Genomic DNA, 13,300 nt, shown 5'->3' with positions numbered 1-13,300 from the left:
TGTTGGTAAATTGCTTCTCACGAAACATTTTCTCAGGAAGTGTAAAGAAGAACGATTGTAAAAATAAGTCATTCTCAGAAGTTGTCTGTGAGACCAAAACACTCGATTCTTTTATTTTTCGTTAATTACATACATCAAAATTGAAACACATACAAATACAAGCACTCATGCAGATAAATAATGTATGAATGTGTATCTATCCGTCTGTGGATGTGATATTTATATGCATATAATATATATATATATATATATATATATATATACATGTATGTATGTTCGTATGCGTGTGGGGTGGTATGTATGTATAACATGATGTTTTACCGGTTGACTATAGTAAATTTGTTTCATCAAGAATTATAAAGTGCTTCATTGTCTTTGGACCATTATTGGAATGTGTAAGGAACTGTACCAAACGCTATCTAATTAATACAGCACCAAAAATCTTGCGAGTAAACTATAAAAAGTAAAGGAAAAAGAAAACAGTACAATTTTACTTAAATTTTGAATTAGTACATTTCCTGTTGTTATTTAAAGAAATAATTATCGTATTTTTCATATTACAGTTGCTGAAAGAAAGACGGCAGAAATGAATAATAATAATAATAATAATAATAATAATAATAGTAATAATAATGATAAATGCCCTGATGCAGAACCAGGCAATGGCTCTCACGGTTTCTCATCTTAACTGTCAGTTGTTTGATTTTAACCAGTTGAGCATGTCCCTTGGTGGCTGACGATACGTGCATCTCTGATCACGAGCAGAATTAGTGAGGAAGCATCATATCCATCTGTTGAGAGGAATTCTTCGGGATCTGAATAATTCACCTCCAGAAACAAGGGGGGGGGGGGGTCGTTCAACATCCTTAAACAACCCATATTCAGGGACCTTTTTTCAGCAGGATAGGCTACTCGACCTGACGAAAATTCTAACTGGGTCCCCACCTGCAAGATCATGTGCTGTTAATCTTGGTATGAAATTACCATGTCGCGCACATGTGGTTGTGATGCATGTGCCTGATGTGCCCTTAACAGACGGGTGGTTATGATGAGTATACTGAGCTTCGTATATTTTACCCCAGTGTCACTTTGATGGCATGCACTGCTCTCTCACTCAATAATAATAATAATAATAATAATAATAACGATGATGATGATAATTAATGAAGTTAACACTAACATTCAACTTTGAAGAAAAAGAGAATGTTATTTGCTGTTTGATATTTTGATATATAAAGCAATTGCTGATGTACTCTTAGTATAGGACAAAGATGTATATGATTAATAAAAGCAATTCTCGTGTTTTTCTTTTTTCTTTTGCCTTAAACTGCACTTATTCTGATTACTGTTGCAATCGATATGCATCTTTCAATCTAACTTTAAAAGTTACATTTCGCCAATGATTTCTGGAACCAGGACGCCCTCTGCCGGTCATTTACTTACACATGATGTGTCAAAGTTCAATTGGGTTTTTGCCAATCTCGTTTGATTGTTGTCTATAATTAACAACTACAAGTTTTCGTGGAATTCTTAGGAGAAAGACACCCTGTTGTTGTTTTATAATAGGGTATTGTATTACTAGTACACCTCCTTGTTAATAATTAATTTAGAATTTAAGGGCAATGTGTTAGCAGGTGCAAGTTGTTGTTTAGTGAAGGGATGAGTTGTCTTAATATATTTTGTTTCCTTTTTATCTTAAAGTGGTCGATAAAATAGAGACTAGTAAAACACTAAGTCAATATAAATCGATCATGCACCTGCATCACAAAAAGTAGCCTTCGTTTTCTAATTAAAAAATCAATGGCTACTTTAGTACTTATCTTGCAAATCAAAACTTAAGCATCATCTCAGAAAGCCCACAGCATCCTAGAGATCTACAAAATGCATTCATGTTCGTTTGTCACAGGTTCATTCAACACTGATACGAGATCACAAAGTACGTTCAATTGTGAACCGTGCTACGCTTATCACAAATTGATCTGTGATAACACGAGTCAAAGATTCTGTTCAAACAGCAAAAGCACGCCCTAGCAACCATCTACAATGCTCAGGACAAGTTGGGGTTTTGGAGGAAAGCCTATTATTCCCGAGTGTTCTATTATTCATGTCACGGTTTCAAGGTATCGACCAAACTAACGGATATTGTTATAAATCGCTGGTCACTATGCAATTCAAATAATGCCATCCCGCCAACATTCCCCTCTAATCGGGAAGCTAGTCCATTGCGGGATTACGTATTTACAGCTAAGTGGGGGTGGACTGGAGCAACGTGAAATGAAATGTTATGCTCAAGAACAAAACGCGCAGCCGGTCTGAGAATGGAAAGTACGATCTCACAGTCAAGAATGCAATACGCCTAACCGCCATGCTACACGTCTTCACAATATTCATGTATTACTTATCAAATTAAAAAATGGGTTTTATTTATGTATTTATTTATTGATAAAACACTCGTGATAAACTGGGAGGGAGATGTCCCTTCACTTATTTTATATCGCAGTAGTTCATTCATTGCATGTATTCAATGGTTTAAAATTTTGATACAAGGCCAGCAATTTTTGGGGGGAGGTAGTAAGTCGATTACATTGATCCCAGAGCTCAACTGGTTTTTATTTTATCGACTCCGAAAAGGATGAAAGGCGAAGTCGGCCTCGGCGGAATTTGAACGCAGAACGTAAAGACGGTCGAAATGCCGCTAAGCTCTTTTTCCCAACGCGGTAAAAGTTCTACCAACACGCTGCTTCGAGTCACGCATGTATTAAAAGCGATTCAAATTCATGATTTACGCCAACAAATGCGGAAAAGTCCGTGAAGTTTATTGCCCTAAATTTTGTAAATGATATCGCCAACAAAATCCTTTGAAAATACTCGTCCATTAACGGAGTCCAAAACATAACCTTCTTCGTTAGTTTTAACTCTGAAGAAATTTGTAAACAATGAATATAAATGAATAATTTAGTGAAACAGAATATATATAGGTTTGGCCAAAAGTCACCTGACAGTTAATCAAAACCATTTAATTCCAACATTTTTTATGTTTAACGACTGAATGAATTTAATAAAAGCATCTAAATATGAAACACCATGAAAATTGTTCAAACTTAAGTCCTTGAGCAAAACGTTTTCCTATTTGATTCAATACAGAATTACAGATAGTATTTTGATTTACTGTCGGGCGATGTTTGGCCAACCCTATATATATATATATATATATATATATATAATGTACTGTTCCGTGATAGAAAAATTCAACAAAAAAAAAAGTACTTTATCTGGTGAGAGATAAATATTATTTATTTAAAGGCCACGATACATGTATTAAAGCGCTCCTAATAGTTTCATATGTTGAAAAATACTCAAACATCTTCAGGCGCAAAACCGCATATCATAACGAACTAAAAAAAAATTGAATATTAGTAGAAGCGCTAAAAAACTGAGAGGATAGCATAGAGAAAACGTGATGTACTTCTATTTTCAACATTTATGTAAGACTTAACCAAAGTGTCCTTCTTTGAAGTGAAATATTGCAATGCACGACTGTCAATACCCTAATCCCACCGCTTAAGAGCATCCGTTAGATGTAGCGATCGCATGAAAGCGTCTTTGACTCATAACGATAAAATGAATACAGAAATCTTTGTACCAAAGCTATTATGCAGAACATACCGAAGAGTATGGTTTGATCTCTAAACTTTTCGTCTTTTCCCTTTCAGGTATTTGATATGGACGTTAGCTGTTACCAGAATATGACACGGCGGGTCGTCAGAGAATGGAAAATGCCTTGTTAACCTTTAGCAACTAGGTAAGTTCGGTTTTCTTTGAACTCAAAATATATTCGTTGGGAATTTGGTTATTCCGATCCAAATATGTTTTTGTAAATTGTCTGTTAGCGAGATTAATATGAATGACCAGGCATTCAACACAATAAAATGTATGAAATAAAATAATTATAGTGTGTGTGTGTGTGTGTGTGTGTGTGTGTGTGTGTGTACGCAAAATATGACCCAATAGTTAAGAATTCATATGATCGAACAACTGAATCCTCACCGTCGAACTCCAGAAACCTACTAAAACCACCATCACACACACACACACACACACACACACACACACACACACACATAAATACATACCTACATAATATATATATATATATATATATATATATATATATATATCGTTTCCTCGACTTAGGACCATCCGCACCTACGACCACAAAAAATATATAATCGATTTTCGGACGTTGAGCAGCTACGCGTACGATAACTATGGCAGCATCTGGCAACGCAGGCTTCCCTCAGGCCCAATCACCTACTGTCTACCGTTATCTCTCACTCAGTCGCTTTCAAGTATGTAAATCTGACATACGACCTATCAGTCGGAACGGAACTCGGTCGTGAGTCGAGAAGGTGTATGTATGTATGTATGTGTATATATACTGTTTCTGTCACACTAAATTCACCATGCATAGTAGAAGATACCTTCCAAAGGTGGCGCACAATGGCACCAAGCCCAAAAGTACGTGGTTTTGAAGCGAACTTCTTAAACGCACGGTCTTCCTCTTTTACTTCACTTCTCTCTTGTAGATCGTGTAATTACATCACTTGGGCTTGCATAATGATAAAATCAAATTAATAAAAGTTTCATTTCAGTTTTATAGTCGTTTAAACGGAAGGCTACAGAGAAATTTTACTTCTTAAAACAATAGCAACGAAAGCGTTTGTTCTTTTTCGCCACCAGTATATTTGAATATGTTAGAGATACGAAACCGAAATATCGGGCTACGCACTGATGGTCTCAATTCAGATCTCCTGCTGAAGATTCGCTGTGTTTCTGGACAAGACGCATTAGAGTGTATTGCTTCAGTTCACCTCCGTTGTAATGAATGACTAATAGTCAATAGGAATAGTGACCCGGGGATAAATGATAGTTCCTATCACGACGAAAGGTCAAAGAGTTGGTTTTATTTATTGCACTGTTGCGTCGACCAATCAATTTTCATCTTTTATATATTAATGACTCATATTCATCCGACTTAGATAACCCAACCACATTAGTGGCATTAATCTAGCAACACACGTTACACTAATCCATGGATACACATCACTATCACAACTGTTAATTACCTAAAACTACAACTATACATCGGTTTATTGATTCCTGTGACTAACATCACACTGCAAATGAGACACACTTCATCTGATTAACTACAAATCAATGAATGCATTTGTTCGACAACCTCAATAATTATTTTAAATGTTTCAGAAGCTATTGTATTCAGACTTTATGTTATTTATAGAAATACAATTTCTATGATTATTAACGCTGTTTTTTTTTTTAATTACCGGAAACATCATTAAATACGTCTATCCTTGCTTATCACGGTAGTTTGGTTTTAGAAAGAAAGAGCGATAAACGAATCCGTGATAATTAAATCCTCTCCGTGCACTTTGTAAATGGAACGAATGGTAGATTCATTGATACTAAAGTCGCAGCCCGCAGCACCGAAGCTCCACCGTTACATACTTTCTTGATCATCTCTCCTCTTCTTGTTGAGAGAATACGCTCGTCGGGGTCATTTGTTAAGATCAGGCGCGATGTTGATGTGCAAAAGTACGATAATTTATGTAAAAAGAAAAGAATACATAGCCTCGCAGCACAGTCGTATAAGCACAAGCGATAGTCACTGTGTTCCAGGTATCTGAGCACTTTGGGTGGTCGCTAGGACGCAATTTTACAGTACAAATATCTTCGACTGATCACCGACCCGTGTTATCACAGATCAATCTTGATAAGCGTAACATGGGTCACAGTTGTGTGTAGCGTGTTATCTTACATCAATGGTAAATGCATCAGTGATAAACAAGGCTATATGTCTTGCTTTTCATTTTTTAATATTATCAAATATCAATACTTTATTCATTCTTATCTTCATAAGGCTCTCCTTTTCACTTACTCTCTCATATTTTGCTTTTTCTATTTGAACCTTCGTGTATTCCTTTTTCTGAACCCCACGCTCTTTTCCATTTTTTATATTTCCGCATGTCTCCTCTTTATGTATTTATATATAGTTTAAACTGGCACTCCGTCGGTTGCGACGTTGAGTGTTCCATTGAAACGATCAACAGAGCACTCCACAGGCGCACGTTCACCTTAGCGTCGTTCTCGGGGAGATTCAGCGTGAGCCGGCATGTGACAAGGTTGGCCTTTTGAATTACAGGTAGAAATTGCTCTTGCCAGTCGAGCGGACTGGTGCAACGTCAAATAAGGCATCTTGCTCAAAAACACAACGCGCCTCCGGGTATCGAACTCACAAACTTACAATCGTAAGCCGAATAACCTAACCACTAAGCCACACATCTTCACACTCCCACACACACACACACAAGAACACAGACACACACACACACACAAGAACACACACACAAGAACACACACACACACACACACTATTATTTGAATTAACACGAAAGATATATTTATTGCGTGTGTTGTTTACTGAGGTGTGCAAACCCTCTCCACTGGGGGCGCTGGGAGATGGACGGGGTTCTGTGGAATCGAACATTAGGTACACATGCCTGAAAAAAACTCGTAAAAACTTTAATATAAACAGCAGACATTTCAAAGAAAAGCACAGCATCCTTAGTCAATAAAAGACACACAAACATAGATGTGCATGAGAGACAAACAGGACAGATCGTAAGGTCGTGAGTTCGATTCCTACATTCATACATACATAGCTACATATATACATGGCTACATACATAGACACATGCATACATACACAGACACATGCATACATACACAGACAGAAACGTTAGCACGCCGGGCGAAATGCTTAGCGGTATTTCGTCTGCCGCTACGTTCTGAGTTCAAATTCCGCCGAGGTCGACTTTGCCTTTCATCCTTTCGGGGTCGATTGAATAAGTACCAGTTACGAACTGGGGTCGATATAATCGACTTAATCCGTTTGTCTGTCCTTGTTTGTCCCCTCTCTGTGTAACCCCTTGTGGGTAGTAAAGAAATAATACATACACAGACACATGCATACAGACAGACAGACAGACGTTCGTACATAGACACGTACATACATACATACACAGATACATACATACATACATACATAGAAAAATACTCTGTTTTTGATTTTGAAATGCCAATGAAGGATCCTTAGATCTAGGTTAGAAACCAACTTTTTCTCTGTTGGCAAGAAATCTTGAAATAGACTGAATAATGACATGCATACATACATTCATACGTACGTACATACACTCTATCCAGATTACAAGTTCAGGCTTATACCTGTAATTATTGGGGCCCTGAGATATGTAACACACTGCCTAAATACCAATCTTGAGAAATTAAGCTCCTCAAAACCAGAAAGGAGAAAGCTAATTCGAAGGCTACAGATCCAATCCATCACTGGAACTGTAAAAATCTGTAAAGCTTTCCAGAAGTTTATCATTTAAATATATATATGAGTATGTCTAGATATGTAAGTATATGCATGAGAATACATACATAAAACATACAAATCTGCACATACATACATACATACATACATACAAACAAACAAACAAAAATACCCTGTTCTTGATGTTGAAATTGCAATGAAGGAGCCTTGGATCTAGGTTAGAAACCGGTTCTTTCTCTGTTGACAAGAAATCTTGAAATAAACAGAATAATGACATACATAAATACATACATTTGCATCATATATTGGTTTCAAATCTTGGCGCAAGGCCAGACTTGCATCATATATTAAATTTATTTGCTGCCCATTCGAACTTCCTTCCGTTGGTATAACACATGAGTAGAAACAAAATGGCGTTATTTTCGCTTTCTGTTAGCAAATGAATCTAATATTTAGATGGTGAGACAAATAACATATTAAGTCCCATGTTTTTTTTTGTTTTTGTTTTTCATATTCATTTGTTTAAATATATAGGCAGTACGCATACTGCCTACGCCCAACATAATTTATATTACAAATTCTCGTTAAACAAGTAAGCAGTATGCTGTCTCAGTAAACCTCCACTAACACAATAACCTACATCGTTGTTTTTTCTATTCTTAATTGAGAAATAATTGACACTTTTTAATTGGTAATTAAAATTATTTCCTCTCTTTTTATTCATAGCATTTCACAGTTTAGTCACATATGTGTGTATACAGGCATGTACACATGTTGGTGAAGATATGTGCGTGTGTGTGTGTGTGTGTGTGTGTGTGTGTGTGTGTGTGTGTGTTTATAAACAACTTTAGTTTAATTCAAATAAATTTGTGACTTATTTTAACTTCTAAAGGCACTTTCACTGCAGTTTACGGTGGAGGAAAATTTCTCGTCTATGGTAAAAGGCATAAACACACTAATATCAGCTCAATAGCACCCTCTTTGGACCCCTAGATGAATTTCTGGCACGTTATTTCGTCTTCAGTAGAGGATACCAAAGAGAGGTTAATCCTGAACTGACAGAAAGCCGTAATTTTATTATAAATCAGTCAATGCTAGTGACTGATTTGCGTTCGTAGACTGCCTGATCAAAACAAAAACACAAGCAGTAGCTCGAAACAATGATACATTGATGTGTGTGTGAGAGAGAGAGAGAGAGAGAGAGAGAGAGTGTGTGTGTGTAAGTATGTTTGTATGCACGTATATGTATATATTTATGTATAAGTACGTACATATACATGTATATATATATATATTTATATACACCTTTATGTATGAATAAATATGCACGTATATATTTATATATAAAGATATATTTGTATATATACAAGTGTGTGTGTGTAAAGAGTTTGTATATATTTATGCACGTTTAGATATATGAATGTATGTGTAAGTACGAATATATATTTGTACCTTTCAGTCCCTCATGCTCTCTGTAGATATACAGTTAGTGTGTGTGTGTGTGTGTGTGTGTGTGTGTGTGTGTGGTTTTTCTCAAAAGTATGTAAAAGTTTGTTTTTTTAAAAACGTCGATTTCTGCGACTTCTCTCAGTTCCTCCTCCGACTATTCTCCTCCGGTTGATGTACTCTTTGGCTTTAGGCGTTCTAACTTGGCTAGAAACACGACATCAATACAAGGAAATATAATTTTCTGATCGATTCAAAGCGAAAAGAAAAACAAAAGCAACGAAGTATAAAGAGATATAATGAGTGAAAAGTGTAACTCTGACTGATACACGCAAGTCTTGCAAGTATTAACTTCGATTGAAATAGAGGATAACGTTTGTAATAATGTTGTTGTGAAGTAGTAACACTATAAAGTCAGGAAATGAGAGTCGATGAGCGTCTAATGTAAAGTATATTTTCTAAAGAGAAATATTCCTTGCGGTATGAAATCACTGAAGTTATTATCATGTTAGAATCTAAAATCACTCAATTGCTTATCACATTAGGGACAGAGATCGTTTGTAAATGGAATCAATGCAATGACTGATGATTAGAATATGGAATTTTAAGCCTTAATATTATCGGCTGATTATCTTTGTACTGTGTGTATACAGAAATAGAAACATAAGCGTACGAGCATTCATATAAATGCATAAGTGACGAGAAATAGTCGCTGGCGAGGAAACCATGCTTTAAAGGTGCTCATTTTTGTTTTTTTGTGTGTTTTGTTTTTGTTTTTTAGTATGAAAAACGCTATTTTATTGTATACTTATGTACTATTTTATATTTTCTTTGACTTATTTAATTTAATATTTATTTATTTATTTAAGGGCGGTGAGTTGGCAGAATCGTTAAGCACACCGGGCGAAATGCTTAGCGATATTTCGTCTGCCACTACGTTCTGAGTTCAAATTCCGCCGAGGTCGATTTTTGTCTTTCATCCTTTCGGAGTCGATAAATTCAGTACCAGTTTGCAACTGGAGACAATCTGATCGACTGGGCCCCCTCCCAAAAATTTCGGGCCTTGTGCCTGGAGGAGAAAAGAATATTGCTTTTAAAAAGCGGTGAGCTGGCAGAATCGTTAGCAGGCCGGGCGAAATGCTTAGCGGTATTTCGTCTGTCTTTACGTTCTGAGTTCAAATTACGTCGAGGTCGACTTTGTTTTTCATCCTTTCGGAGGTCGATAAACTAAGTACCAGTTGCGTACTGGAGTCGATCTAATCGACGCCCCCCCCCCCTGTCCCCAAAATTTCGAATAGAATAGAAAAGAATATTTATGTATGTGTGTGTATCTTATTTTTTACTTGCTTCAGCCATTAGACTGCGCTATGCTGGGGCATCACTTTGACGAATTTTAGTCGAACTAACTGATCCCAGCGCTTATTCTTTTTTAAGCCTGGTACTTATTCTATCGGGCTCTTTTGCCGAACCCCTAAGTTACCCACCAACACCGGTTGTCAAGTGGTTGTAGGAGACACACACACACACACACACACACACACACACACACACACACACATATATATATATATATATATATATATATATATATATATATATATACATACGACGGGCTTCTTTCAGTTTCTGTCTACCAAATCCACTGACAAAGCTTTGGTCGGCCCGAGGCTACAGCAGAAGACACTTGGCCAAAGTGCCACGTAGTGGGACTGAACTCGGAGTTATATTTTGTTGTCAAATAAATTCATTCGTTTTTCTTTTTTAACTTGGCACTCCATCGTAATATGATAAATATATCTTCGGTGTTAATTTGAATAATTTTGGAAAGGTTAAAGTAATTAGTGGTGGGGGGGACCAACTAATTTATCTGATAAGCAAATAGTTTCTTAAGAATTAATAATGGTGTTTTCTTCACATGCACACATACAGACACATGTACACATACACACACGCACAAACACACAACCATACAGAGAGAGAAAGAAGGAGAGAGATAGAGAGACAATAATGTTTTCTAAGATGTGTGTGTGTGTGTGTGTGTGTGTGTGTGTGTGTGTGTGTGTGTGTGTGTGTGTGTGTAAAACGTCAAATCGCTTGCGAAATTACTGGTTAGAAATCAGCAGTTTGTAAAACGAGCAGCTAAGCGATCATACATTTGAATATAAAGGATGGCAAGCGAGAAAGAAAGGAGGGTTTTTAAAAAAAGTGGGATCTCTATAATGGAAAGGGAGAATTTTGACAGTGCGGTGATAAAATAACAAAAAGTGTGGGGATAAGTAAATGATAGAGCGAAAGAGAGAAAGTGAGAGGGAGGCAGAATTAGAGAGGTGGAGTGATAAAATAAAAAAAATATCGTAGCGGAGGTGAAAGAATGAGAGAGAGAGAGAGGAAGAGACAGAGGGAGAGAAATTCGTGAATATGGTGCATATATGTATGTGTGTAGGAGTAATAGTTCTTAGAAGCGTATAGCGAAAAATATTCTTTTCTACTCTAAGCACAAGGTCCGAAATTTTGGGGGAGGGAGCCAGTCGATTAGATCGACCGCAATACGCAACTGGTATTTAATTTGTCGAAAGAGTAAAAGGCAAAAGTCGACCTCAGCTAAGCATTTCGCCCGGCGTGCTAACTTTTCTGCCAGCTCGCCACCTTGTACAGCGAAAATTATTAGTAATTATAAATAGAGGCATCATTTCTTTATTTATATAGAAATATATAAAGTCTGGGTTTTCCTCCGAAAATGATAGATCACTACTTATCTTTACTTGCTTGTGTGTGTGTGTGTGTGTGTGTGTGTGTGTGTGTGTGTTCCTTTGTCTTGCTCGGGTTAAGATGAATTCTTGGGTTCATCTCAATTTATGACACTTTAGGCAAATGAGTAGATGGAATCTGTGTAGAAGCCCGTTGGATTAACTCTAATATAAAGCTACATTTAGAAATGTATATACGTAAAAATGAATATTCGTAAAAGCGGCGAACTGGCAGATTCGTTAGCACGCCGGATAAAATGCTTTGTGACATTTTTCTGGTTTTGAGTTCAAATACCACTGATGTTGACCTTTCCTTTTAGGATCAGGAAAATAAGTATATGTTAAACAATGGGGTCGATGTAATCGACTAACCCCCTCCCCAAAAATTTCAGGCTCTGTGCCTGCATATAACATGTATAAAATGTGCGTACATATGAATATAGATCAGGTAATATTACGTCTGCTGACTCCGCAGAGGTCGACTTTACCTTTCATCCTTTCGGGATTTATAAGCTAGAGTAGAAAAAATATCACGTCTGCTGACACAAGGTAAGAAGTACATACACGTTTGTGCTCAGATCGACTTGCTGCCTAAATTTCAGTTTGAATTGCAACTAAAAGAACAGGTGTGTTATAACTGCCTAATGAATGTTGGCGATAAGTAGTGTTTCAATGAAGAAGGAATGTATATAACAGAATAAAATAATAGACAGGTAAACAATTGGTTTCAAGTTAATTTATGACATGTATATATTCAAACATTGACGCAACATGAGGGTAGAATTGGATGTTACGGAAGTTCAACATTTGAAGCTCACCGAAGTATAGCTCCCGCTACCGTGATTACTTCTTACAAAGGCTCTATCTCATTCTTCCTCTGATGATGGAATACATCACATGCTGATTGTTGATCGTTTGCTGGGAAATGCACCATGTACGCATTTATTCTTGAAACAGCTGTAGGAGACTTCTACACATATTCTTTCTGCCTTTCTCATTTTAGCTTTGGATTCTACATACGATGATCAGCTTTATCGAATACCAATATTTAGGACTTGCCATATAACCTTGATAGCAAACACCATAGTCATTAAGAATATTTCTCAACCGATCTTTTATCGACTTCTTGTGGTATAAACTCTTGTAACATTCAATTCTTCCCTCGTGTTGTGCCAATGTTTAAATATAAAAATGCCACAGCCTGACCTGACATCAGCTATTTGCTCGTTTGTATTTTTATTCAATTATATGGGAATATACGTATAATGTGTGTGTGGTTATTCATCTTTGTATTTGATGGAAAACCATAAACATACAATGTGTGCATATGTATGTGTGAGCATACGTATGTGTGTGCATGTATATGTGTGAGCATAAGTATATGTGTGCAAAGCGTCACAAATCAATTAAGCGATACAACACTGTTAATTACGAGGTCATTAATCAAATTTAACGAGGGATTTCGCAGAGAAAATTAACAACCATTAATAACTGATTAACCTTCAATTAAACTTTTTTAGTAGAGTTGTCAATTGTTCACTGCTTTCTGCTGTGACTGACTTCTGTCGTTTTTGGTCTCCTTTGCCCCATCTTCTCTCTCTCTCCTTCTCTCTCTCTTTCCTTTTCTGTCTCTACCTCTTTATTTATCTGTCTGTCTATCTCTCTATCTATCTCTCGAGTATCTATCGATTGC

At 36.6% G+C, this 13,300-nt stretch overlaps 1 protein-coding gene across 1 annotated transcript in view; it reads left to right on the top strand.

Annotated features, from left to right (window-relative positions):
- LOC106869631 (uncharacterized) overlaps nucleotides 1-13,300 on the top strand; it is a 313,681-nt gene that overhangs the window by 285,544 nt on the left and 14,837 nt on the right. Inside the window, exon 4 of the mRNA XM_089354353.1 lies at nucleotides 3,714-3,802. The gene's annotated coding sequence lies outside the window, so the exon portion shown is untranslated. The remainder of the gene's footprint in view (nucleotides 1-3,713; nucleotides 3,803-13,300) is intronic.

Source organism: Octopus bimaculoides, chromosome 6 (assembly GCF_046866305.1).
Source record: "Octopus bimaculoides isolate indiv1 chromosome 6, ASM4686630v1, whole genome shotgun sequence".
Taxonomy (NCBI): Eukaryota; Metazoa; Mollusca; class Cephalopoda; order Octopoda; family Octopodidae; genus Octopus; species Octopus bimaculoides.
This window is presented reverse-complemented; position numbering and strand designations above follow the sequence as displayed.